The sequence below is a fragment of the Hesperophylax consimilis genome, chromosome 21 (assembly GCF_061612785.1).
Source record: "Hesperophylax consimilis isolate HC1 chromosome 21, BYU_Hcon_1.0, whole genome shotgun sequence".
Lineage (NCBI taxonomy): Eukaryota > Metazoa > Arthropoda > Insecta > Trichoptera > Limnephilidae > Hesperophylax > Hesperophylax consimilis.
Window position 1 is genome coordinate 14,095,145 of NC_142856.1, and position 14,596 is coordinate 14,109,740.

At 31.2% G+C, this 14,596-nt stretch overlaps 1 long non-coding RNA gene across 1 annotated transcript; it reads right to left on the reverse strand.

The window, feature by feature from the left end:
* Nucleotides 1–3,144: 3,144 nt before the first annotated feature.
* On the reverse strand, nt 3,145–12,777 carry LOC149413637 (uncharacterized). Its single transcript, XR_016304214.1, has 4 exons — nt 12,663–12,777; nt 10,463–10,823; nt 5,178–5,333; nt 3,145–3,791 (listed from the first exon to the last, which is right to left on the reverse strand). It is a non-coding gene; the product is annotated as an uncharacterized LOC149413637 (long non-coding RNA).
* Nucleotides 12,778–14,596: the final 1,819 nt, after the last annotated feature.

Here is a 14,596-nt window from a genome sequence, read left to right on the forward strand (position 1 = left end):
GGGTAGGACCGACATTTATTTTCTACATTAACTGCTAGGATGTTACACAATTTCAGACAAATGCGTATATATCCAGTTTATGCGTGATTGCCACCAAAACTTGATAAAAAACATTGTCATTGATAGCAAGTTTCAGATCGATCGAATTTCGGGAAGCAGGTAAATTTACACTTCATTTATACATTTATCCAAGAAAACAAAATAGAAATTCAAATATATGTGTATGTAAAAAATGTGAATAAATTTATTTTACTTTCATGCATTTTCATAACGAATACTTGAAAAGGCAGGTGTTGTTGCCGCCAAATTAACCCTGAATGACTTTTTTTCAGTTGGCTTTGTACATGTCCAGTAATGTATTAAAAACACCGCCCAAGGGTGTGTTTCCAGCCCTGGGACATTATATTGAATTCGCACATTGCGCATGGATGAAAAAATTTAAAAAAACCCACAGGAGTCATTAATGAGGTAAAGCAGGAAAATGTTTGGCGATATTTCAAAATCGGCTGTCAAAATCTTCCATTGGGAGTGTTAGTTATTGGGTTGATAATTATTTGTACCTTTGTTTGTGTGGTCAAAAAACATGGGCTTACTTCGTAAATGATGTCAAAAATATAAACATGATTTGAAAAATAAAATCAAAAAAAATTCTCCGAACACTGAACGTATATTGAATTCCGAATGTGAATTGAAAATAATGAACTAGAAATACAAAACAAAATTTGAAGTATTTTTTTTTTGACTAACGACTACTATCACTAATAAAAACTAAGAGAACGCTATAAGATAGCTACCCCTTGGCGGAAGAAATTTCCAACAATTCAGGTATTATGTCGTCTAACTAACTTTTTAAAACATTGTCATTCTGTTAAAAATTATTATTATTCAATTATAAATATTATAAGATTACAATAAAACCAAGCTTACCCCTCCAAAAAATTGTTCCAAGAAAGTAATATTTTGAACGTAAGACATTTGCATTCAATGTCTAATTGTATTACGCTTCCGTTTGGAAATTTTTGAAATTTTTTTTTTGTGAAATTGTTTAATTTCACTTAAAAATCAAACCGTTTTAGCGAAAGACATGGCACTTGGATATATGTAGTACCCCATTGCAAAACCAGATTGGCACAAAGACATATTAATTTTATTATTTCGCCTTAAATGTACAATTCACTATTTACAAACTTCGATGAAACCATGTTGAATAAAATTAATTATTGTATCGCTAATTTATAAATAAAAGACGCAGAAAGGATTCCGGTTGCAATAGCTACACTTCTTCTGCCTATCCATCGATGAAGAAAACATTTACCGAATTTCGATTTACGTCACTTGTACATGGGTTTTCCAATAAGAGGTGTTATTTTGAATAGCCCGCTATTTAGGTAGATGTTACTTTAAAGCAGTCATTTTTTGACATTTGACAAGTAGAAACTACGTCATTAATAAAAATGGAACGATACACGAAATTATTAAAATTCACTTGAGTTAATCAAATGCAAATCATCTTGAGTGATGAGGCCCATTTTCACCTCGGTGGCTTTGTCAACAAGCAAAATTGTCGCATCTGGGGCGCGGAAAACCCAAGAATTATTGTTGAAAAGCCTCTCTATTCTCAATGTGTGACTGTTTGGTGCGGTATATGGTCCGGCAGAGTCATTGGACTTTGCTTTTTCGAAAATGAGGCTAGAGCAACAGTTACGGTGAATGGATATCGAGAGATGATTAATGATTTTTTATGACCGAAATTGGATGGTATTGATCTGGACAACGCTTACTTTCAACAAAACGGCGTTACGTGCCACACAAGCAAAGAAACCATTGATATTTTATGATTGAATATCAAAATAACACCTCTTATTGGAAAACCCTGATTTGAATCATCAATAAACAGTTATATACAGACTTACCGATTATTATCTGACATTTTTATAATAATCCTGCATAATAAGATACCACGTGTTAAGTATTTATAAAAAAAACATCAAATATTGGCAAAATTACACGGACACATTTTTTTATAAATCATTATTCATCTGTAGAGTATTAACTTACATCGGTCGTTCAATGCTATACATTCATTCCTTTATTTTTGATTGCACAATATTTATATCCTTTAAAAAACTCTTCTTTCTTAAACATTAGTAGATAACACACTTCTGTGTTTGGCATTAGTAGATAACACACTTCTGTGTTTGGCATTAGTAGATAACACACTTCTGTGTTTGGCATTAGTAGATAACACACTTCTGTGTTTGGCATTAGTAGATAACACACTTCTGTGTTTGGCATTAGTAGATAACACACTTCTGTGTTTGGCATTAGTAGATAACACACTTCTGTGTTTGGCATTAGTAGATAACACACTTCTGTGTTTGGCATTAGTAGATAACACACTTCTGTGTTTGGCATTAGTAGATAACACACTTCTGTGTTTGGCATTAGTAGATAACACACTTCTGTGTTTGGCATTAGTAGATAACACACTTCTGTGTTTGGCGTAAACTGCAATAGAAAATATCACATTTTATGTTATTTTTGGTATAATAATAAAGAAATATAGAAATATCTCATTTCATTCAATTTTTATTTCTTAACTTCATTTGAACACCTTAATTTTATGCTGGAAATGTTATAATAAATAAAATAATACCCACGCAAGCTTTGCTTTGAAATTATTGCTATTTTTACAAACATTTTTATTTGTATAACTGTTCCAATGTTTAAAGTGATTTATTTTTATTATTAATTTTTTTTATTTTTATTTAAAAATATATTTCTTTTATACAAAAACATAAATATGTTAAATTACAACAAAAAACTAATTACAATAAAAATGTTTTCTTTTTAACGTAACAACCTAATTCAAGAGAGAAAAACGTTTCTCGTGTTTGATTTGGGGAGTAGTGCCATTACAATATATTATATTGGGTAAAGAAAAGAAAGTTTTTATTTACAAAGTAAGAAATAAACAAAATGTATAAAGCTTGATAACAAAAGTATAGATAATTAAAATAGACTACAATAGATGTTACTAAATGTAAATAAATATAAGAATATATTTATTTACATTGAACATTAATTTAAGAATAAAAATAAAATAAAATAATATTATTACATTTCGATTAATAAGTAGGTAGTAGGTGGTATAAGTACATGTAGTTATTTTATTCATTTGGAGTAAACAGAGCTGATAGTATTGCAAGTGGAGGTACATAATAAGTAGCGACAATAATCTGTTGGTGGCTCGAATGCTGATAAAATTTAACTTTAAAATTTAACTTAATAAAATTTTAAATTAAATAAATGTTGAATGGTTTCAACATTTAAAACGAAGTCTGTTTAAAAAACATTAAAATTATGTTATTTAATAATAACATTTTAAAGTAATAAAATTAAAAATTATACCTAGGGTAATCCAGGATGTTTTTATCTTAACACTGGTAAAATACGGGTGTTCTATTTAATATTAACTAAAATATGGCAGGAAGAAAAAGAAGAATAATATGATAGGGGCTTTAGATGCTCTTTATAAATACGAAGTATTGTTTTTATTATTTGTTCGACCAGTACTTATCTAATTATTGCAAATCTGTGTCTTGGTTGAAAGCTTGATACTGTTCGGCTGGCCCACTCTTAGCCGTTAATCGTGGGGAGCAAAATTTGTTTCTTTTATCAAAGTAGGGACACGGCATTGGATTAAGATTCATTCTGTTATTGATTGGCAAGTCAACCTCTTCTTTATTGTCATCGACTGGATGATTTTTTAGTACCCTGTTTCCTCTCTCCTGAAATAAGAAAAAAATATTAAAATTTGTTGTGATTGGATCATGAAATAATATATTAGAGTTTTCTTCACAACAATTTTTTATTAAGGCTAGAAACTTTTATAATCAGGAACGAGTATGTAGGACAGCCAGGAGGCCAACGTCTTTTTAATTATGCCCTTAAAATGTTATGCTCAGTTCCGCTGGCCCACCTCGGTTCTGATCATGGAAGAGCGAACCTGAAGATACACGTCCGATCAATAACGCAATATAGCATTACGGGATGACACCTTAAATAGAACAAAGATTAATAATAAAACAACATCGCTAATTAATAAAAATGTAATATCAAACGTGAAAAATGTTGTCAAAAACGGTAGCTAAATTCTAACTTAATTTTTACTCCAAGCGTAGAAAAATTGAGAGAACTCGATATATCAAAAACATATTCGTTTTTAGAGAATTTGTAAGGAAATTTTAAGGCGATGCACTACGTCGTGTAATATTTTAAATTAAGCCGCTATCAATATCAATTACGTAGATGGCGATAAGGTTTAAATTCCCGCTTAACACCGTCCGCCTGTTTTAATTTATGCAAGAAAAAAACATGGCCAAAAGTGCCTTTTATTTTATTTTGTGGATGTTCAGGCATAAATATTACATTTTTTTCGATCATTTTATAGATGCCTTAATTTGCCACATTATACAATAAAATCATAACCGAAAATAGGTTCGTAAGTAGTTGATTTTGAACTTTAAAGCAATTTTAAGGCCTTATACATTATTTTTTTCTGGGCTTATAAAAAGACTTATCTAAAAAATACTCGATTATTTCAAAGGCCAATATGTATTCTACTCGCAGTATTTAATTAAAGCATCTCGAACATTTCTAGGCGACCAAATTTTCAAACCAAAAACACATGATTTTGCATTACTACTTATGCATCGCCTTAACTTCACTTTTGTCTCTTTCGTATAGTAAAAATAAGACATAATTTTTAAAGGTAAATCGATTTATACCGGAGCGGCGCGAAATATGAATTATTAATTTTTAGGATTTTATTAATAGCATCCAGTATATATATTTTTGAAACAAACTGGAAAAAATTATCAATTTTTTTTCTAACGTCCAATAATTTCGATTTTCGCATGATAGAAAAAAATAAAGGTACAAATATTTTTATAAAATATGGACACCCGGTCATACATGACCCTAAAACGTTGAAGGGGACAAACTTCAGTTCTCCAAACTCCAAAATATAACCCACAATATTACTCTGAGTAAATATTTTAACCCGAGCTGTATACGGCCCTCCTTATCGTATAGCTATACCAGCGCTGCGCTGCGGCGTATTAGGGAATCTTTATAAGTAAGACTAAGTGTGTATAAACTAGTATTTTACTTACATTCAGTTGGTTTGTTATAGGGCCTGGTTTACAAAAGGCATTGCAAAATCCAAAAGCACTCTTCTTTCGTTCCACTATTTGATATGCCTTTCCACAAGCTTGAACTACGCCCGTCGTCTCAGTAAACACACATGAATTGAAAAACGGCACCCTTACCTGTAAACATAATTTCAAAAAGTACATATTTATAATCAACTAACTGTACCCCGCCACGCGTTGCTGTGGCTCAGTCTGTCTGTACAGATAGAGAAACAATAGCGCGTTTTGCTTTTACGCCCAACAGATAGCGCTCTTTTAAAAATAAGCAAGTTTGTGCGAGAGATTGTTGGACAAACTTGCTTATTTGTTTACTTGCTTATAATGCAAACATTGATTTTCAAAAAAGGTATGTTTGATAAAGGTGATATCTATATTATCTTAATATATAATAGTTAAGTGCCACTGTGTCCGTACACGTTAATTCCCGATTTCATTGAAACTTTGTGAATGTGTATGGTTGATTCCAACTTGAAAGAAAGGATAGTTTTCACAACAAAATTAAAGCAAGATCATTAAAAAATCGAAGCGAAATCAAAAAGAAAATATAAGACAAAATAAAAAAAAACAACGTCTAAAACCAAAGCAAATTAAAAAACGAAATAAAATGGAAACTAGATACTCCACCATGTGAGATGGAAAAATATAATACTAGTAAAATACAATACATTGGTAAGATAAATAGAGCTACGTAGTTGGTATAGTTAAATTTGATGTTCTTCTATCTGCAATAAATTGGGTAATGACTTGTTTATATGTGGTGAATGATGTGTTGAATATATCAACAACATCTTTATGGTCATTACCTAAATTTTCTATACGGCGAACGGGGGTATAGAATTGTGATTCAGTGTTGGAGTAACCCCTATAAAACATATATTTGCGAGGTATATGTAAAAAAATCAAGTGTAATAGTTCAGGGCTGGCAATTATAGAATTTATGATCTAATATAAACATGTTACGTCATTAACTATTCTACGTTCAGATAATTTTAATAAATTAAGTTGACTTGAGATTAATTGAGTTAAGTAGATAATCATAGTTGACACATTCCCTTGTAATACCCATATTAATAAATCATAAGAATATATTTCGAATTATTTCTATCGTGAGTGAATGACTTGCATAACAAGGTGCTCACACTGTCGAGTTGTACTCAATTTGACTCAAAACCAATGACAAATACTTATTTGTATAGGTATATTTTTAAATTGGCTGCAAATTATAATTACAAAACCCATCATTTTGAAAGCTTTATTTGATGTAATTTCAATATGGTTTATAAAGTTCAGTTGGTAATCAAAGTTTACACCTAAATCATATAGCTATGCTGTTTTTTGACAATTCGCACAAACACTATTGCATACCTACGTTCCACCCCATTTTACATGTAACAAATTATGTAAAAAATGGAAGTCACGTAGACAAGGAAAAACACATCCAACAATCGCAGGCGTATTTAAAGCCAAGACGTTGGAACGACTTTACATAGTATATCCAAAACAACGAGAATGTTTCTTTTTGCGTTTGTTGTTGGTGAATGTTCTAGTACCAACGTCTTTCAAATTATTGCGAATAGTCAATGGACAAGTAGTATTCAGTACAAATCAAGAGGCATGTCGCGAGCATTGCAATTGCTGGAAGACGACACTCATTGGGATCTGACACTTTCTGACGCAACATTTGCATCCACGTCGAATAACATTCGTCAACTGTTCGCAATTATACTGATGACATGTAATCTAATGCAATCATTGGCTTTGTGGGGAAAATACAAGAACTACATGAATGAAAATATTATAGCACCGAATTAGATACACAAACCAAGATTAAAACAATGATTTCACGCTAGAAATGTACAACAAAGTATTAATGTTGATCGAGAATATGTGTATTCTAATTTCAAATTGGCCACTTGATCATTAAGGTATGTCATTACCTGATCACCCGGCCGCCGAATAAGTTAACAGGGACGTGCAACGAGAAGAACAGTATAATAACAGTATGACCCATTAATGACTGCCGAATAATAAAGCATTTACTATCAATTATGCTGACTGTTGCTGCTACACAAAGTGATTTTTTCTTCATGGATGCACTAAGCGGGGCCGGCAAGACATTTTTAATATCACTTTTCCTTGCAAATATACGTTTGCAGCAGCAAATTGCTTTGGCAATTGCATCGTCAGGTATTGATGCCACTTTGTTAGATGGTGGATGAACGGCACATTCAGCACTCAAACTGCCGTTAGACGTTCATAACAAACTGAACGCAGTGTTGCAAACGAGTTCGATCATTATCTGGGATGAATGTACTGTGGATCATAAACATTCACTCGAAGTATTGCTTAGAACTAAGCAAGATTTAAACGACAACTACAAACTATTCTGTAGTGCTATATTACTACTTTCCGGTAATTTTTGACTGACATTTCTTATGCCATTTTCTGAACAATCCTGGATATTGGCAACGGTAAAATAAAACTGCATCCAAACACGCTATTCATCATATTGCCAAAAAATCTCTGCACTATCGTTGATTCAAAACATGAATTAATTGGGAGTGTCTTGCCGGCCATAATGAATTTTTTTTTTAAAGTTAGCTTAGTAAACGTACTATTTTGGCATTGAAAAATGTTGACGCTGATGAAATAAAATTTCAGATACAACAGTCGTTGTCAGGGAAATTAATTTCTTTCAAATCAAAAGACACTGTTGTAGATAAAAATGAAGCAGTAAATTATCTAACGGAATTTTTAAATTCACTAGATATGCCAAGAATGCCACCACACAATCTTTGATTGAAGATTGGTTCGCCAATAATACTGCTTCGTAATTTAAACCCACCAAGAAAACGGCACACGTTTGGTCATTAAACGGATCACCGGAAATGTAATTGAAGCAACCATTTAGAACGGAAAGTTTATGGTAGAAATTGTTCTGTTTCCACGTATCCCAATAATACCATCGAAGACAACAATCTTTTCAAACGGCTTCAATTTCCGATTCGTTTGGCACTCGCAGTGACAATAATTTCCAAATCACAAGGGCAGACTGTGATGTATGGTAATAAGGTTGAGTATTTAATCGATAGATGGCGCTAGTCATAAAGCTTACTCCAGAGTCCGTCAGATGTCGCTAGAGTGTAACAGGTACTTGTGAAATTATATTGACAGGCAACAAGCTTCTCCAACGAGAGAATTACCAACCCTCGGGTAATGAACAGTGTAGCTAAAACCAGACCTTTTTATTGTTACGTAAATAAACACAATTATAAGAAGAGCCTTTTACTTTTTCAAAGTGTTCCCAACAAACAAAGTCTGCATAATAATTGCAGATATAACATATAAATGTCCATTTGTGGCCTAGACTTATGTAGAAATAAACCCATATAAGTCCCATGTAGAAATAAACGTGAGCATTCACGTGTGGGTAAATCATCGAATCTATTCCGATCGAAAGACCGATTGACTAAACATATTTTTCATTTAATTGCATTACATTAAATTGAAATTTATTACTTTAATTTGAAACAACAATGTTGTTTAGACATAAGAATCAAACTTTTTTTACCTCATTTATAACCTTTAATTTTTATCCATTATCAATTAAGAATTTTAATTTTATTTATTACACTTGAAGATGAAATGTATAAAAAAATAAATAAATAAATTGTACATAGAAAGAGTTTTCTTTGGATCGTATTCGTACGACAGTCTGACACACTGTCAAAGACATATATTTCAAGGCAGTTTCAAGAGTATAGAACGGTGCCGGTCGCATTTTTACTTATTTTCTATTGTACTGAATAATAATCACAATCTGTTGGAATAATCAATATCAAATGAAACGTCAAAACAATAACTAAGATGCATGTGACTTACGCACGTATTCGTGTATGTCAAAAAATATCATGTGTATAAAATGTCAATATGTATAAAATATCCAACAACAACAACACCAGATAAAAGGCGGTCTACATAAAAAGAAGTATATATAAAATGCGGTTTACATGTAAGGCGGTCTGTGGCAGGACGACATCTGCCCGGGTCCACTGTCAAAACGTAAAAGCAATCTGTGAAAAGCTTTTGGAGATTTAAGATTTTGAACAAACGAACATTAACATTTTTATTTATAAGCGTTGTGGGGTACAGTTAGTACAAAATTTAAAAATTTAAAAAGTTCGATAAATAAATACACATGAAGATATTTAAATTAGAACGTAAGTCGAAGATTCTGGAATAATTGTGAACTATGTCTCTGATGAATATACGACGCTAACGGAGGGCATAAAAGACGTGTTTGCGTGTTAGTGGGTCTCTTCCATTTTTGACGGTTACCAGTTGTAATTTAAATATTTTATTGGATTGTCAGAGTGTACATTTTATTGTACCTTTTCATTAAAAAAATACATTCATCATAACACGGAATCAGAATAATTAAAATAATCTTGGTAAGTACCTTTTTATACACATCTTTTTATCACATAAATATATGGCACATATCCTACAAAAAGTGCGGACTTTTGACTTTTTTTTTAACTTTATTTATTTTTATTTCTTTACACATATTATACATATTAATAGATAGTTTATAATAACATAATATATAATACCAAATATTATACACATGAAATGAAAACCCACTAAGGCACTGCCTGAGTGTAGGTAATATAAAACGATTACTATATTTCAAGTACCTAACGTATAATATACATACGTAGAAATGGTTTTTTTTTTGATTATAGTTATTATAAAAAGTAAAGAGAAAACATTACGTACAATAGTTTATAAAGTTTCAGCAAGTGAGTTGTAGAAAGGATCAATAAATTTATATAAAAAGTTTTTGAATATCTCCGTCATTCAGCCATAATTTTACCTCTTTAACAAATTCTATCGTTTTATTTATCATTTGAGTTTGTAGTGCTAGAAGGTTAAATGTACGAGGACCAAGGAAATTTCCATGTGTCTGCATTAATTTAGTATTGGTTTGGTATTCCATTAACACTTTTTGTGGGTCAATATATTATGGTTTCTGTCCTTTATAAAACATGCTGTTTTGTGTTCACATAATTTTAGTTTTGGAAAGCTTAAAATTTCCGCGACTTTGTAAATGTACGCGTGTTGGTCTTAGCACACAATCCTTGCGTCGTTCACATTCATACATCGTCTTATATTCCCTTCTGTTATTCTGACACTTGACATGGCCTGACTTTGGTTTTAAGAGTAAAAATATGTTTTTAACTTACGTTCACAATTTGGAATCCACCGAAAGATTTTTGAATTTGTGGGAAATTGATAACGTCATACGTTACTATGTGACAATCGGTCCTCAGCCAAATATCTTTTTCTCCACAACGACTGGTCTTCATATTCCAACGTTGGTGAAGTTGGACAGGTCTTCCGTACACAGCATTAGGGTAACTAGACAAAGTCATGAATTGTTGGAGAGGAACTGAATTCGACATTGCTAATGTGTTAACGAATATTGATAACATTGCCAGAAATACCGGTGTTGTTGTCATAAATATAATTTTGCCCATTTTCAAGCAGTCGCTTTGGCCAGTTCTTGGTTTTCAAGCTATAATTTTGTCTCGGATGTTTTTTAACCTACAAGTAAACGTAAAAATATGTTAAATAAAGGCATTTTAATATGTATAATCCTTATTTTTTGTCCTACGACAGTGATATTGCAAAATATGTGCTAAGAGAAAGTTTCTTACTTAGAACTATGGTCATTAGGTTATTAAATACCGTTATTTTTTAAGTATTTCTTTAGACTATTTACTGATCCTTAGTTTAAAATTTTTGTTCTGACTAGGTAAGCAGATAAAAATTTGTTGGGAACGATTCTTTTAAGAAAAGGGTTAGTCCTAAGAAACTTCTATCAATTTATTTTTTTGCATATGATAAAAATGATCAAATATTTTCAAATTTCGAACAAACTTTTCGTCTGTTCGGCACTTAGAAGTCTTAAGGTCTAATGGCGATATGAGTTTCAAATGGATTTAGATAAAATTTCTATAAATTACCAAAGCTTTGCAAAAATGGTGACGATAAATGAAACAATGTGGTCTAAGTTTACTGAGTGAAAGTTTTGCCTTTGAAAGGCGAAACAGCCGTTAAAATAACAACCTTGCAGAACTAAATTACAAAGAAATTTAGAAAATCAACCAAAATAGTACATTTTTATTATTATAACCTAATTTAGTGTCTAGAATACATATTATGTTTTAACCTATTTGTTTGTGTGGATTCCATAATTTTTGTTTTTGGAGCAAATCATGCAGGAGTAATAACTCTTCATAATTTTTTTTCGCGAGACTCTGGCAATTTATCGTTTTCCACGAAATGGGCGAAAAAGGAACATGAACATTTCTTCTTTGGAACTTTTGGTTAACATATTGATAGGTTTTTTATTCATATTTACTCAGGCGGTCATTAACACTGTTAAAATTTACAACTCTCCTGATATTATTTGATATGTTTAATGTGCCTAAACAAAAAAATCAGGTAATGAAATATCCTTTTTATGTGAATTCCGCACAAAAGTTCCAATAATCCGAATCCAGTGGGACAAAATTTGTTGGGAAATAAATGAGATGAGGAAGTGGAATGTTGGAAAGCACCTGGCTTTTAAGATCTAGTCACCAAACATGACTAACGCCAATTCAAGTAACTTTTCATTTCCGAATTATCGACCACTCTGTTGGTTTAAAAACTTCAAATATTTATTATATGGTCAAAATGTAAATTGTTACATACATTTATTTAGGTAACCATTCAGAATTGAAGCATTGCTTGCGAAAAGTAATAGTAAAAATAATCCTCAAAGTACCCATAATGACTCCATAAAAAGATTTTTTTTAAATATAACGTGTTCAGCATTATAAAACTGTACTCGAAAAATGCACTACTCAATTTTAATGAAAAATATCAGTACCTTGCTGAACAACACACCTACACTACAAGGACGAAATTCTCCAATCTACTAAACATTCCAAAATTAAATACACCTTTCGGCCAGAAAAACCATTATTTCCATACTATAAAATAATGCCCTTCCTATTGAAATTACAAACACCGTGGATATAGAAAATTAAAAAAAACGCATCAAATTATAGCTAACTAAACATGAAGATTAGGAAATCATTAAATTCATGAACTAACCCCAACGCAACCTACAAACAACAAACATTAATACTTTTTGCTTAATTTATTTTATATTTTGTGAGAACCAACCTCCTTCCCCTCTCCACAACCTCCAGCCTCACAACATACTCTATTGGGGATGTCATAGCTCCAGACGTTGCCAGTTGGGACTCTTGTGCGGTATTCACATAAAGAATTATTGTGATTTTAATGTGTTTGATGTTAAGTAGTTCTTGAAAACCTTCTGTTTTAACAATGTACAACCTATTTTTGAAACTTCTTATGTTACCTACTTACTTGTTAAAAATATAAAACTATTCACAAACACTTATCTGAAGAAAAAAAAACTTATAAAATGTCTTCTAAGAGTCCAAAATAAATTAATTCTTCTCAACAATAATAACGAGTGACTTTAAGAGACTAAAAGTCAACTGCACATTCATGATGATTTTATAATAAGACAAAGCAAGTGTCAGTACTATATCAATTAACTTAGAATTGTAATGTTAGGTATATTATACGTTTTATTTATAGAATATTACGGATACAATGATATAATATCGTATGAATATGCAATGTACTTAATACTAGAGCTCTCATACTGTGGAGACCGGTGTTTGAAGCTATTTATCAACATTTCATTCGTCAATATTTACGGTAGAAAAATATTTCAAGTAGATATTATTTTTTAACATTTGAGCTTAATTCTTCATGATGCTGTAAAAGTCTGTAAGTTGTAAGGTAGAACTTTCCCGATAAATATGTCATATGATCAGGGTTGCCGATTCGTGAGGAATTTCCCAAATTAAGGCGAAGCTTAATGCTAAATCACTGTTTTGATTAATCTTTATAACCAATTGGTGTACATTGTGAATTCCAAAAAATATGTTTAAGATAAATTGATGGTTATACTATCGTTTCGCTTGAGTAGAATACAAATAATAATATAAATTACTAAATAAAAAATATAAATGTAAACTACTAAAAAAAAACATTTTTTTAATAGAAATGTATGGAAGCGTAAAGGAAACAATTTAAAAAAAATACTCTATTATAGCTAAGATTATTTGTGACAGTTTAAGTGGATCAACTTTTTTTGTTTTTTTTTATAATATTATCTACAAAATAAATAAAAAAAAACAGTTTTTGGCTTGAAATCGAACATAAAGAAACTTCGTTTGTCAAGCGATTTTAATTCCTATTACCTACAATATAAGGTATACCAAGAATTTATACATTTTTGGCTTGTAGCTTCCTCTTAATAGAAATTTCTAAGATTTTTGGGTATTTTGGGGGGAGAACCTTTTTGTGTTGGCGGGTTTTCAGACATTTATCCTACCATATTAATATAAATTTTCATAAAAATTGTGAGAACGTACTATATTTTCGTCTTCTTTAGAAAGAGGAAATGTTAACTTCAATAGTTTTTTTTTTATTTTGGAGACAGAACTTATGGAAAAATTGTTGGGAATTATTATTCTGCTATCCCCACTTTGAGAATTTTGAGCACCTACTGTGGGTATTTAAAAACGTATGCATTAGAAGACAACGTCGCGCATCTTTATGTCCATTAAAATCGTACGCAATAAACAACTAGAGTTTGGCGATTTGAATAAAACATTTTTACCTGATAAGTACATTAAAACTTTTAAATTCCAAATAAAGTCATGCATATTTTACTCCTGTACTATCATGTATAACCATCTCTCGAAGTCTCTGCTCTTTCACCTCTGCTCTGTCACCCTCTTGTGAAATAATATGTTTTGTAATGTTTTCTCACAACAATTTTTTTTCTAAAATATATAATATTCTAGTCGCAGCGACGTCATCGTTCCAGTATCTTCTTTCTTTTCCTTTTTCACATAAAACGCGAAAGATCACGAAGAAAAGTAAGTATTGTTCATTTATCAAAATTTTCTTCAAATACTGGGATTGTGGGCCGTTTCCTGATAAACTTTAAGTAAATTTCCAATATATCGGAACAGGTGTTCATGCACCTACATTTGCCTTGATGAAATACATTAACGAAATGCGAAAATATTAGAAATAGAGGGCCTTCAATACCCGTTTTTCATCGGAATACGAATAATCTTAATTAATTATCGATTTTCAATATTAGTAATTTTTTCCGTGAAGGAAAAGGACGATCATCGATGACGTACGTACTAACCCTCTCTGCGACTACTGTATAATATATTTCACATTTTTTTAAAGAGCAAGGGAAGTCTCAT